Below are 15,704 nucleotides of genomic sequence, written 5' to 3'. Positions count from 1 at the left end.
GTGCATGAGCCCTTAAGCTCATGCACACGACCATATGGCTTTTTCAGTGTTTTGCGGGCCGTTTTTAACGGATCCGTTTTTCCGTTTTTTGTTTCAGTATTGTTTCCGGTTCAGTTCTGTTCTTCCGTTCCGTTTTTCCGTATGGCATATGCAGTATACAGTAATTACATAGAAAAAATTGGGCTGGGTATAAAATACTTGTTTGTTTCAGTTGGGGCCCCGCGCTGGACAATGTCAACTGCAAAGTGTAAAAGGAGGGTCTCTGCTGCAAGGCCGGGACCAGATTATGAAAGTGAGGCTGGACAGAGTGGCCCCTTTTAAGGTAAGGGCTCCCAGCCCCAAATGTAGTAGCAGGGTCCAGCCACTAGATGGGGCTGCTGCTGCACCACCGATGGGGGTCTGCTCAGCTCAATGCCAGGAGCGGAGCAGGACAGGTGTCGACCCCCTTGGTGTGATGAGCAGGTGAAGCGGCTAGTACGTCACCCACTCATGGAGCATCAGATTTGTGAGCCACCTTATGATGTGCATTCACCCCCCAGGTTGGGGCAAGCACCGAAGAAGGTCTGCAGCAGGTGGAAGCAGAACAGTGCATGCAGGAGGAGGCAGAGTCAGCCTGAACACAGTCAGCAAAGGCGGCCAGGAGGACATCGGGGCACATATACTAAGACCAGCTTTTTACGCCGGTCTCAGTTCCCCCCCCCGTGTGCTGCTGTAAGATTTGTCTAATTTATGACGAGGCGTCTGTAGCAATCCGTGTGCCTAGCGAAAAAATTTGTACATTTGCTGGAGTCTTGGCCCCGGCACGGCCCCTGCCCATCTGGCAGACAGGGCGTAAAACAGGCACTGCACCAAAATATTGTTGCACGGCCAGTTAAAAAAGGGAACTTGCGCCTATTTGACGCCTAAAATAGTCACAAGTCCCTTAGTAAATGCCCCACTGAGTCTCCATCCCTACAGGTGAGACCAGCTCCAGCAGCGACGAGCATGGGAGGAGAGGAGGACTCCCTGCGCGCCAAAGCGCCCGGTGAGAGCTGGGTCCCCGGGAAGAAGAGGCGACGCCCTGGTCCACGTGTCAGACCCTGGGAACACTAAGCAGCTGGAGGAGTAATGATACCTACAAGGAGAGAGTACGCCGCGAGCTAGGACGCCTGAGGCGCAGAGGCCGAACATTGCCCCTGGATCAGGGAGGTCCTCCTTGGAACGTATGCATCATACATATGGACTATATACGACCCCTGAAATGCCCCCCCATATTCCCGTGCCCTCACACAGATTGTACTTACCTTGCTCCCCGGCTCCTGTGTCCCTCCCGGTCCCCGCACGGCCGCCGCTGCTTCTCCCCTTGCACGTCTGAAAACATCCTGCGTCGGTGAAGGGGACGAGCCTCCCTAGTGTCACCCACGATGCTCGGGAGGCTCGTCTCCGTTGCCGCCTGCTATTGACTGCTCCCCCCCCGATCCCGATGCTGGATCTTTTCATCCGCGCATGGAGAGAAGCAACGTGGGAGTCGGGGAGCGAGGTAAGTACATTGTGTGTGAGGGGCCCGGGTATACGGAGGGGGCATTTAAGGGGTCGGATAACCCCATTAAAGTACTGTGCCATTAAGGCCTCTTTCACACGACGTTTTTCACGAATCCATTGTTCCGTTTTTTGTTTCCGTTGTGTTTTCGTTTATGGTCTGGTTTTCCGTTCCGTTTTTCCATATGGCATATACAGTATACAGTAATTACATAGAAAAAATTGGTCTGGGCATAACATTTTCAATAGATGGTTCCGCAAAAATGGAACGGATACGGAAGACATACGGATGCATTTCCGTTTGTGTTCCGTTTTTTTTTTTGCGGACCTATTGACTTGAATGGAGCTACAGAACGTGATTTGCGGGCAATAATAGGACATGTTCTATCTTTCTATGGAACGGTAATACGGAAATGGAATGCATATGGAGTACATTCCGTTTTTTTTGCGGAACCATTGAAACTAATGGTTCCGTATACGGACTGTATACGGAATGCAAAAAAACGGGCCATTCCGCAAAAAGATAGGACATGTTCGATCCGTGGGTCCGCATCCGTGATGAGGAATGCACACGGAACGGTGCCCGTGTATTGCAGATCTACAAATGTGGTCCGCAATACGGCCAGGGGGCGCACACGTTCGTGTGCAATAAGCCTACGAGATGGCCCCTCTGTGGAGAAGCAGGAGGCCTGACATGACCTTTAAGAGACTGTAACCACCATGATTAATGTGCCTTCATCTTTAGCAATGCGACCATCAAGCCTGTGGACCCAGTAGATCCGTGGTATCTGACGTGTCAGTGTATGGAGCCCGTGGCGAGAGCCTCTTGGGGGTGATGGGTCCGCAGCTCTCCTCCACCTTCTTCCACTGATCTGTGGATTTTGTGGATTTTCTGCTGAGTTTCACAATTCTTCCAGTAAACGCCGCGCTGCCTAAAAATAACTGTGGTCCAGAACTGCTGCGCACCTCCGGGGGCTGTAAATCCGAGGCCTCGCTGCTCGTAACATCCGCCGGTGTAATCTCCTCATCCTCCGTAATGTGGATTATTCATCACTTCATCAAAAATAACCCAAAAATAACCCAACTGCGATCTATGAACTGCCCGGGAGCGGCCGGGACACGGAAAGTTAAAGTGCAACCACCCTGGAGCCAGGAGTCCTAATCATTGTTTGCTGGTTCAGCTCATTACTATTGTAGACTATGAATCTGCTACTAAACCATCAGCGAGCAGGCCGTGTCTGCTGGGGGATCTATTGGATATTATTATGACGCTCGGTCATTTCTGTTGTTTGCATCAGATGTCTCTGAACCGATGAGAGTTACCACAAGACACCGAATACTGAGGAGCAGATCCATCAACAGCAGCAGTAGATTTACTAATACATTTTGTAGAAGTGAAAGTAGAAAAATAAAAACAACAGAAAAGTGATAGAATCACAACATCCGGAGACTGGGGGAGAGCGACTATAGGACAGGAGAATACAATCCATGTGACTGATATCAGCCGCTCCTCTTATAACGCTCCAGTCCTGATATAACCTCCAGAGACATTACATCATATGTGACTGATATCAGCCGCTCCTCTTATAACGCTCCAGTTCTGATATAACCTCCAGAGACATTACATCATATGTGACTGATATCAGCCGCTCCTCTTATAACGCTCCAGCGCTGATATAACCTCCAGAGACATTACATCATATGTGACTGATATCAGCCGCTCCTCTTATAACGCTCCAGCGCTGATATAACCTCCAGAGACATTACATCATATGTGACTGATATCGGCCGCTCCTCTTATAACGCTCCAGCACTGATATAACCTCCAGACATTACATCATATGTGACTGATATCAGCCGCTCCTCTTATAACGCTCCAGCGCTGATATAACCTCCAGAGACATTACATCATATGTGACTGATATCAGCCGCTCCTCTTATAACGCTCCAGCGCTGATATAACCTCCAGAGACATTACATCATATGTGACTGATATCAGCCGCTCCTCTTATAACGCTCCAGCACTGATATAACCTCCAGAGACATTACATCATATGTGACTGATATCGGCCGCTCCTCTTATAACGCTCCAGCACTGATATAACCTCCAGAGACATTACATCCTATGTGACTGATATCAGCCGCTCCTCTTATAACGCTCCAGTACTGATATAACCTCCGGAGACATTACATCATATGTGACTGATATCAGCCGCTTCTCTTATAACGCTCCAGTACTGATATAACCTCCAGACATTACATCATATGTGACTGATATCAGCCGCTCCTCTTATAACGCTCCAGTTCTGATATAACCTCCAGACATTACATCATATGTGACTGATATCAGCCGCTCCTCTTATAACGCTCCAGCGCTGATATAACCTCCAGAGACATTACATCATATGTGACTGATATCAGCCGCTCCTCTTATAACGCTCCAGCGCTGATATAACCTCCAGAGACATTACATCATATGTGACTGATATCGGCCGCTCCTCTTATAACGCTCCAGCCCTGATATCACCTCCAGAGACATTACATCATATGTGACTGATATCAGCCGCTCCTCTTATAACGCTCCAGTACTGATATAACCTCCAGACATTACATCATATGTGACTGATATCAGCCGCTCCTCTTATAACGCTCCAGCGCTGATATAACCTCCAGAGACATTACATCCTATGTGACTGATATCAGCCGCTCCTCTTATAACGCTCCAGTTCTGATATAACCTCCAGACATTACATCATATGTGACTGATATCAGCCGCTCCTCTTATAACGCTCCAGTACTGATATAACCTCCAGACATTACATCATATGTGACTGATATCAGCCGCTCCTCTTATAACGCTCCAGCGCTGATATAACCTCCAGACATTACATCATATGTGACTGATATCAGCCGCTCCTCTTATAACGCTCCAGCGCTGATATAACCTCCAGAGACATTACATCACATGTGACTGATATCAGCCGCTCCTCTTATAACGCTCCAGCGCTGATATAACCTCCAGAGACATTACATCATATGTGACTGATATCGGCCGCTCCTCTTATAACGCTCCAGCCCTGATATCACCTCCAGAGACATTACATCATATGTGACTGATATCAGCCGCTCCTCTTATAACGCTCCAGTACTGATATAACCTCCAGACATTACATCATATGTGACTGATATCAGCCGCTCCTCTTATAACGCTCCAGCGCTGATATAACCTCCAGAGACATTACATCACATGTGACTGATATCAGCCGCTCCTCTTATAACGCTCCAGTACTGATATAACCTCCAGAGACATTACATCACATGTGACTGATATCAGCCGCTCCTCTTATAACGCTCCAGTACTGATATAACCTCCAGAGACATTACATCACATGTGACTGATATCAGCCGCTCCTCTTATAACGCTCCAGCGCTGATATAACCTCCAGAGACATTACATCATATGTGACTGATATCGGCCGCTCCTCTTATAACGCTACATTGTAATCTCAGGAGGGCTTTCCCCTGTAATACTGCTAAATCGCCAGTAGATGGCAGCAAAGATCAGCACAGCCTGCAGTGACCTGCTCTGTGTTGTAGTTGGTTGGATGGTAACTGTAAATTTTGATTGACAAATACTTTTTTGTGGTCGGGGCTATGTGTGAAAGAACCTACCCCCTAATGTACGCCCCAACAGAACTAGCGGCTTGAGTTGTGCCATAACCGCTTCCGTCGAGAGTACACCTGAAAGAGGGCATACCCTGTAGGAGAGTGAAAGGAAAAGGGCGGGCTGGGAGGGGAACACTGCTGCCGTCCGTCCCCTCTGGAGAAAGGTGCGTCCTAGATATAGGGCAGGGCGCCCCTCCCACAAATGCAGGCCAATTAATCGGCCTTAATACTTGTGGTCGGGGCTATGTGTGAAAGAACCTACCCCCTTATGTACGCCCCAACAGAACTAGCGGCTTGAGTTGTGCCATAACCGCTTCCGTCGAGAGTACACCTGAAAGAGGCCAAAAACCCAGCATGAAAATACAAAGCGTGTTCATTGACGTATTACAACGCCAAATTCTGAAAGGCACAAGAAATCTCACTAACGGGGTTCGGAACATAACGGCTGTAACAAGACGAGCGCCACCGGCCCAACTTACGGATAATGTGTGCTGGCACCTGATTCCTGAAGCGGCCGAGGCTGCCCCAATCCTGAACGAATGCCCTGACACCGTGAGGGGGTCAAAACCTAGATTGACCGCCAGTATACGCGCATGCGCTATGAACTGGGAGGTGGACAACGCTGCTGTCCCGAAGGGTAACAGTGGGGTGTTAGTGCCGCGACCGGCCAGTGCCCCTGACAATCCCTGCAGGACGTGGACCGGACCCCATTTGTGAGACGTGGGGGAAGAATTTGACCTGGGTAGGGGGACCTGACTGGGAGGTCTTGGTCATTTAGACCACAGTACAGCCTGTCCAATGGTTACCCTAAACATGCGCTGCTGCCACCACGGGATACAGGTCCCTAGCCTCCGTTGACTGGAAATTCCCGTGGCCTCACAAAACTCCTCCGGCCACGCCCCATTCAGCCAATGGGGGCCAAAAATAGCAGCGAAACCAGTGCTGACCCCGCTGTTGGAGAATATGACGGGGGAGTTGTGGGAGACCGCCGGGACAAACATGGACACGCCATTCCCATGACTCAAGAAGTGGTCGCACATGCTCAAATCCGCTTGCGCTTGACTGTCCAGGAACACTGGACTATCCTGACAGGGAATGACTGAGACATGGCTGGATGATAGCTATGACAGTGGGAATAACTGAGACATGGCTGGATGATAGCTATGACAGTGGGAATAACTGAGACATGGCTGGATGATAGCTATGACAGTGGGAATAACTGAGACATGGCTGGATGATAGCTATGACAGTGGGAATAACTGAGACATGGCTGGATGATAGCTATGACAGTGGGAATAACTGAGACATGGCTGGATGATAGCTATGACAGTGGGAATAACTGAGACATGGCTGGATGATAGCTATGACAGTGGGAATAACTGAGACATGGCTGGATGATAGCTATGACAGTGGGAATAACTGAGACATGGCTGGATGATAGCTATGACAGTGGGAATAACTGAGACATGGCTGGATGATAGCTATGACAGTGGGAATAACTGAGACACGGCTGGATGATAGCTATGACAGTGGGAATAACTGAGACATGGCTGGATGATGGCTATGACAGTGGGAGTAACTGAGACACGGCTGGATGATAGCTATGACAGTGGGAATAACTGAGACACGGCTGGATGATAGCTATGACAGTGGGAATAACTGAGACACGGCTGGATGATAGCTATGACAGTGGGAATAACTGAGACATGGCTGGATGATGGCTATGACAGTGGGAATAACTGAGACATGGCTGGATGATGGCTATGACAGTGGGAGTGGTAACAATCTGGCTACGAAAACCTACCCTGAGGAATGACGCGCATCGCAAAATTTACATGCCTAACAACGACTGCAGTTCCACCTTGGTGGTGACCCTACCAGTGACGAAACTGTGAATGGCTGCGCGGACCCTAACCAACTTGTCTCCCGGCAACCTAGCTGACATGCTCTCTGTGACTGTAAAGCAAGCAAAAGACGGACCGTCACTACCACTGTTTAGCAACAATTTGACTACCACCCGTGCCTAGACACCACCACCGCCACTGCAGAAACCGTCATGTAAAGGTAACCGACCCTGGTGACCACCTGACAGCTGAGGTACGGAGAAAGAGGAGACGTGACAGTGAAACAATTGGAGCCAAAGAAGGAGGACCTTACCGGAAACAGGACACGATGCTGATATGAGAAGAACACAAGGAACCAACCGTGGAAATAGACCTGTTCGCATGAATTAAGCAGAATAAGTTTTTTTTTTTTTTTTTTTAACAATGCTTGCGCCTGCGTTCAGGTGGCCCGAAGCTGGGTGACGAGACACGATTGTCAGATTGCCGGGGTTCTCACAGAGTTGGCTGAACGGCTGACGTGCCTATGCCAAAAAATAAAACACAGCTATCTATGTAGCAAGCAAATTGCGACAAGTGTATGAAGACAGGCAAACGAGAAACCTGCCCATCTGAAACAGAACAATGAAATGCCATACAATGTGAAGGGTCTGGCGTGCCCCTGCTGGCCTACGTCTAGGGGCGCCTGTTACTGGGGGTACTACCCCCAACAACTCATCACCATCACGCTGTATGGCATTAACCCCCTACCTAACTGACAGCACGGCGGCCCGTGCCAGACTTTGCCCCCCATATAGCAGTCATGGTGAATATACAAAATTCATCTTGACAGAAAAGTTAAAAACAGCTAGGCTGTGATTAATCAGGCAGATGGAAACTCCGCCCTCAAAGACTAGCCTTCTCATTGACATTCCCCCCCTCCCCCCGTCCTTACTCCCTTACAAGCCTCCCCCAATGCAGAAAGATAGAGCCGAATGCGAGTAGCCCCAGCAAATATACGAACGGAGTCCCGCTGACTCCTGCTACCTGCGTGCAAGTCACGTGGGAGCGGGGCGTGCTGCCAGACTGCCGTTCCGGTGTGGGGATGTCCCTCTCATACCTTAGAGGGACCGACCCCACCGACCGGACTAAGGAGCCGACACTGCGCTGAGGCAGCCGCACGAGGAGGAACAGGACGCCGGACTGCAGGAGAAAGCGCCGACCGGAAGTGACGCTCTGCCGCCTAGGAGATGCTGACGCCGCCGGCTGTAACAGGAACACTGCTGCCATCCGTCCCCTCTGGAGAAAGGTGCGTCCTAGATATAGGGCAGGGCACCCCTCCCACAAATGCAGGCCAATTAATCGGCCTTAATACGTAACAGATCTTAACACTTTGTTTGGTTTCTTACAATGTAAATAATACTCAGAGAGTTATCACTGTGTTATCTGTGGTGTTACATAGGACTGCTACATTATCTGTAAAAAGGGGCGTGTCCACAGGTTGGGGGGGGCACAATACATGGCTTGCCCCGGGTGCTGGTAATCCACGCTACGCCATTGCTCCTCTCACCTACTTTCAGGGCCAGACTGGCCTGCCGGGATAACAGGAAACTTCCCGTTAGGCCGGCAGGCCTGAGTGCCGCAAGGGCGCGGCCCTGGTGACAAGTGGGGGCTGCCGGCGGCAGGGCACAGTAGGAGATGAGCGCTTCCATTGTGGAAGCGTTCATCTCCATAGTCATCTGTATCGCCGTCCTCAGGACGGCGATACAGATGACTATGCTACGGCAGGGGAGGGAGAGGTGTGTCCCCTCCTGTTCCTGTGATAGGCTGCCAGCACTAGGCCGGCAGCCTATCAGAGGCCGGTGCTGGCGGCGCGATGACGTCATCGCGCCGCCTGAGTCGTATAGCGAGGGACACAGGCCGGAAGAGGCTGCATCGCATCGCTGGAGGTAAGTATGTGTTTTTTTTTTTTTTTTTTTATATAGGTACAATACTGGATCATGATGGGGGGGGGGACTACTGGCACATAAGGCCGACTACTGGCACATAAGGGGGGCTACTGGCACATGATGGGGGGCTACTGGCACATAAAGGGGGCTACTGGCACATAAGGGGGGCTATTGGCACATGATAAGGGGCGGCTACTGGCACATAAGGATGACTACTGGCACATAAGGGGGGCTACTGGCACATGATGGGGGCTGCTGGCACATGGGGGCGCTATTGGCACATGATAAGGGGGCTACTGGCACATGATAAGGACGACTACTGGCACATAAGGGGGGCTACTGGCACATGGGGGCGCTATTGGCACATGATAAGGGGGCTACTGGCACATAAGGGGGCTACTGGCACATGATGATGACTATAGGCACATAAGGGGGGCTACTGGCACATGATAAGGGGGGCTACTGGAACATGATAAGGGGGGCTACTGGAACATGATAAGGGGGGCTACTGGCACATAAGGACGACTACAGGGAGATTTCCCGGTGGGCCGATGCGCGGGGGCAGCCCAGACCCTCCTCTGGGTACATAACGATCTGATGCTCTCAGCATTAATTAACGTAGGAGTATCAGGCATTTGTGGCACTGGACGGCATCCGCACGTGGCCTCCTGACCTCAACTGTATTCTCATCCTCAGGACAGGGATTCAGTTGAATACTGCGAAGTGAGCGGCTGTATTTTTGTGGTATTTGGTTTTTCTGGGGCGGTATTCTGTGCAGCGCTATGATATTGCTGGCCCCGCCTACCTCTGTTGCCCCGCCTTCTGTCAGTCCGGATCCGCCTACAACATGGGGCCACTTTTAGTTTTTTTTTCCCAGGGCCACCGTAAGTTCCCAGTCCGCCCCTGCGCTAGTAATAGGCTTGTTTGCGTCCAGACGCTGAACGCCCGTACAGGTCTAGTGGTTTTATCACAGCTGAGAGTTTGTTACAGTTGTCACTTCCAATACTTAAGAGTTAATAGGACCGTAAACCAAACCTTGACCTCTCCATTTTCAGGGAAGGTGAATACCATCATCCGGTTCAGGTCGGGTAGACAGCGACTTAGGGGATATCGCTGTGATGGGGAATTGCTATTTAGGCGACTGCCTGTTGTGCTCTGCAGGGTAGATTGCGTCTCACAGCAGGTAGCGTTCTGCAGTAATGTAATGTGCCCGGAGCTCGGCGAACCCGCACTGACCCCACACAACGCTCTCCTCTCTGCGAAGTGCATATAAAACGTTTATAGCGCAGCAGAGTCGGCGGCTCCAGTGTCTGCGCAGCACAATCCGTCCTGCGGCCGCGGCTCTGCAGTGTCAGCACGTAGCCCCCATCTTCATCTGTGCCAGCAGCACATCACTGCTGGACCATGCAAAGCGCCATCGATCCAGCCCAGGATTAACCCTCTGAGCACTGGAGATGGTAAATCTGCTGGGTTATGCAGCGATCCACCTTCCACCTCCTCAGGAGTCTGGGAAAGCTGAGTGTCCGCTCCCGTGGAATATGTGACGGCAGCCATATTGGCTATCATCTAGATGACTCCAGGAGTTTTATTTCCTGTCTCTTGCCCTTTAAGAACTTGGACTTGTCAGTCCTGTTACATACAAGCCCCTCCTCCTTATTAAGACCCCTCCCCTTGTGACGGCTCCTCCCCCTCAGTATCTGCTGATCTTCTGCTTCTCGCACTGGGTTTAGTTGCTCGTAGTTTATGATCTTCTCTTCCTGCTGACGGCGAACACATAGCGGCCGTGCAGAATGAGCAGAGCTGCAATGTTAGGCCTCATGCAAAGAATTTGCACCGCACCGCAAAGAGTTAGCGCAGCGTTTTAAATCATAATGCCATGAGGTTCTGTCGCAGGAGCGGAGATCAGACCGGGGAATCGCTCCACCCTCACTCATCTGAAACTGGCATAAGGCCTCATTCACATTTCCGTGGAAAACCCATCAGTATTCCATCCGTGAAGGATCCATGTTTGGTCCATGTGTCCGTATTTTGCTCTCCATGTGTCATCCGTATTCCACGGACACTGCTAGCCTGAAAAAATGAATTTCCAGAACATCTCCTACCAAATGTCTGCGAAAAATCACTGGCAGAACGCGGATGATTCTTCCACTGACGCACTAATGTAAACAAACACATTACAAACCAATGGCCACGTGTGAACGAGGCCTGAGTAATGTATCGAGGGAAATCCAACAGCCATGGGAAGGAGTATGATGAGGGTTGTAGTAGCAGATCACTGAAAAGGGTCATCAGCACAAGACTGTTCCAAGAATCTAATGAGGCGTCTCAGCTGCCGGGCGGCCCGCGGTAATTTCTCCTAATGGAAGGGGAACGATTCCTGCGCAGAATCCGAGGACCTCGATCAATAGTGCTGCTTTTATACTCAGATCGTTTATTGTTATAAAATTGTCGCCATTTCTCGCATTTAATACGATTGCTGCATCCAGAACTGCAAGAAAGGCTGAGGGATCCGGCTTATCGTATGCAGTCGCCATTTCTGCTGCCGATAACTGGTGAAAATAGGATTTACAAATTGTACAACGTTGCACTCACCTGACAGCGCCCCTTACACTGATACAATGATAGTTGGGGGATTATTTGGAAAATATTGCACTTTTACATGTAAATGTCTGTGGACAGCTGCCCATTGTGTCGCCGCCTTCAATTTCATATACAATGTAATACATGTACAAGGACCCGGCGGCTGTTACAATGTAATACATGTACAAGGGCCCAGCGGCTGTTACAATGTAATACATGTACAAGGGCCCGGCGGCTGTTACAATGTAATACATGTACAAGGACCCGGCGGCTGTTACAATGTAATACATGTACAAGGACCCGGCGGCTGTTACAATGTAATACATGTACAAGGACCCGGCGGCTGTTACAATGTAATACATGTACAAGGGCCCAGCGGCTGTTACAATGTAATACATGTACAAGGGCCCAGCGGCTGTTACAATGTAATACATGTACAAGGACCCGGCGGCTGTTACAATGTAATACATGTACAAGGACCCGGCGGCTGTTACAATGTAATACATGTACAAGGACCCGGCGGCTGTTACAATGTAATACATGTACAAGGACCCGGCGGCTGTTACAATGTAATACATGTACAAGGACCAAGCGGCTGTTACAATGTAATACATGTACAAGGACCCGGCGGCTGTTACAATGTAATACATGTACAAGGACCCGGCGGCTGTTACAATGTAATACATGTACAAGGGCCCAGCGGCTGTTACAATGTAATACATGTACAAGGGCCCGGCGGCTGTTACAATGTTGCAGGTTTTATTTGCTGCTATGCATTGTATTAGCGCAGTCACATGGTACGGTGCGGCTCCGCCTCCAGGACTGGATAAGAAATCCCATCCAGTGACAGATACATCATTCAGAGATAAGACACCTGTCCATGGAGCTGCGTTATCTGCCCTGCTGCAAGCTGTCACCTCCGATATCAGCGGCCCAGGCCTTGTAATATCTTATTGTCAGAGAATGAAGTGTATACGGGAAACGTGTCCTCGGGGATTCGCTGTAATGTATGCAGCCCTTCTGAGATAAACAGAAGTAGCAGAGCTGACTATGTAATTTGTTTCTTTAGGGCCCCTTTCCACAAGCTGAGGACGGCTCATTCCCTGTGTAAATGTGCCACAGATATGGCTGACGCGACCTGCCGTCCTACACCACAGATGAAAGGCTTATTCAGACGACTGCATATTAGTGTCCGCAATTGCAGAGCGGATGTAGACCCATTCATTTCAATGGGGCCGCAAAAAATGCAGACAGAACACTGTGCGGTCGGCATCCATACTTCATTCCGTAGCCCCGCAATTGTGGACAAGAATAGGCATTTCTATGATAGGGCTGGCCGTTCCCTTGCGCGAAATACGGAACCCACATGGCCGGTATCTGTGTTTTGCGGATCCACAATTTTTGGACCGCTAAACATATACGGTCGTCTGAATGAGCCCAAAGTGTGATAAAACCGCTGTCACTTTTTTGTGTTTAATATGGCAGTGACCTCCAGAGCTGCACTCAGAATTCTGCAGGGGCTCATCTCAACTTGCTGTCCCCTTTTGGACGGCTGCTTGTGGAGAGGATGCTGCAGTGCGTTGTCGGAGCTGTAGTGTTGGCACTGTGGTGATGTAGAGGGTTCAGATGGGTGTCGCTGTGTTGGCGCCGGGTGATATCGGATCAGTAAGTGTGCACGGCGTGGATTTTGCGTATTTCCTCCATGGGCCGCGCACATTGCGGTTTCCAGCAGAGATGTGAGGGATGAATGTTCTTGTTCTGTCTGCAGCTTCAAGGGTAATTACGCCGCTCGTTATTTGTTTTCATTTTAATTGCGTTCCTAATGTGGCTAATAGCGGCGCCAATCCCCTGCAGCTAAAAATACCGCCGGTATCCGGGAAGACGAGGAGGCAGGAATCACCACCATCATCGCAACTATCACTACTCCTACTACTAACACCATCATCACTACTACTAACACCATCATCACTACTACTAACACCATCATCACTACTACTAACACCATCATCACTACTACTAACACCATCATCACTACTACTAACACCATCATCACTACTACTAACACCATCATCACAACTATCACCACTCCTACTACTAACACCATCATCACTACTACTAACACCATCATCACTACTACTAACACCATCATCACTACTACTAACACCATCATCACAACTATCACCACTCCTACTACTAACACCATCATCACTACTACTAACACCATCATCACTACTACTAACACCATCATCACTACTACTAACACCATCATCACTCCTACTAACACCATCATCACTACTACTAACACCATCATCACTACTACTAACACCATCATCACTACTACTAACACCATCATCACCACTACTAACACCATCATCACCACTACTAACACCATCATCACTACTACTAACACCATCATCACTACTACTAACACCATCATCACTCCTACTACTAACACCATCATCACTACTACTAACACCATCATCACTACTACTAACACCATCATCACTACTACTAACACCATCATCACTACTACTAACACCATCATCACTCCTACTACTAACACCATCATCACTACTACTAACACCATCATCACTACTACTAACACCATCATCACTACTACTAACACCATCATCACTCCTACTACTAACACCATCATCACTACTACTAACACCATCATCATAGCCACCATTTTCACCATTACCACAATCCCTATCATCTCCACTATTAGCACCACCATTATTACGCCCCTCTTACTATCATCATTGCATCTTTTACTACAACCACCATCATTATACCGATAATCACCATTGTGGAAGATTAGAATTATAATACATATAAGACAAGACGTGTCCTGTACTGTATGCAGATTATAATTCAGCTCTGGATGTGACTGGAGTGTAAGATCAGATAACATCTAAGGCCTCCTACACACCAACGCATGCTCTTCCTGGCCTACGGGAACACTACCGAGTGCTTCAGTGGGGTTTTGTCCCGTACTTCCGTTCCGCAAAAAGATAGAACAGGTCCTATCTTTTTGCGGAAACGGCCGGATCGCGGACCCATTAAAGTGAATGGGTCCGCAATCCGCTGCAGCTGCCCCACGGACTGTGTTCGTGCATTGCGGCACGCATTTTGTGGGCTGCAGCACGACCACGGGGCGCACGCGTTCAGTGCAGGGGGCCTTACTCAGGAACAGTACAGGATAAGTAAATTGTAATGCAGCTCTGGATGCGACTGGAGCAGAAGACAACATGTTCCTCAGAGAGGACTCCCTTGCATAACGGAAACGGGATGGATCCGTTTTGCAGACCATAGACTTCTATTATGACGGAATGAATAATGGAATGCCTCCGTCATGGAATTGCGTTATGGTCCGTGGTAACGGAATTCACCTTTTACCAGTAAACGAAGCGTGAATGGGTTTCATAACCTGAAATCCGCTCATCTCTGCTCAGGATTAGCTCTGCAGCCCCCAAACCCAATGTTACATCCGTTTTCGGGTCTCCCACCCCCTTCCCCGGACTGGTTGGCTGCAGACAGCTTGGGTTGTGTGCTGAGCGCTCGCCTTCTCCTCACGTCTCTTTATTGTGTAAATATTCTTCTTAATACCGTTTTTAAAGCAGTTTCCAGGCAACACATTCCTCCCGCCGCGAGGAGAAGACGAGACCCCCGACGTCCTGCACAACCCGCGTCTGGAGACTTCCACAATTCACGTTCAGTTTAGGACTAATAAACTGCTGCGAAATTTCACCATTGAGACCTCGTTTGTCTAATTACACAATTTGGCTGAGAGAGTAAAGTCTGATGATTAATGATGTCGCGCGGAGGGGGGGGGGGGATCCTCGCTGCGCCTTTTATTAACCCAATGTGTAAGACGGAGCATCCACATCCTCTACAGCATCAGGAGGAACTGCTGAAGGACAGATGTCCGCACCCTTAAAGGGACATACACAGCAGCAATAGCAACCATTGTCCACAATTGTTCAAAATAGAATAACCGATAAACGTGGCAATGCTTGCTGACAATGAATGGAAACATCGTTTTTTAGATGCAGAGGCTGACACCCTATAGAGACTTAATACTTGTCACAGCTGAAGGTTTGTTACAATTGTATCTAGTCTGGACAATCCTCTGTGACCTAAACACGTCAGCAGCACCAATCTCTCTCTG

This window comes from Bufo bufo, chromosome 9, assembly GCF_905171765.1.
Source record: "Bufo bufo chromosome 9, aBufBuf1.1, whole genome shotgun sequence".
NCBI classification, from domain to species: Eukaryota; Metazoa; Chordata; class Amphibia; order Anura; family Bufonidae; genus Bufo; species Bufo bufo.
Note: the sequence above shows the minus strand (reverse complement) of the source record.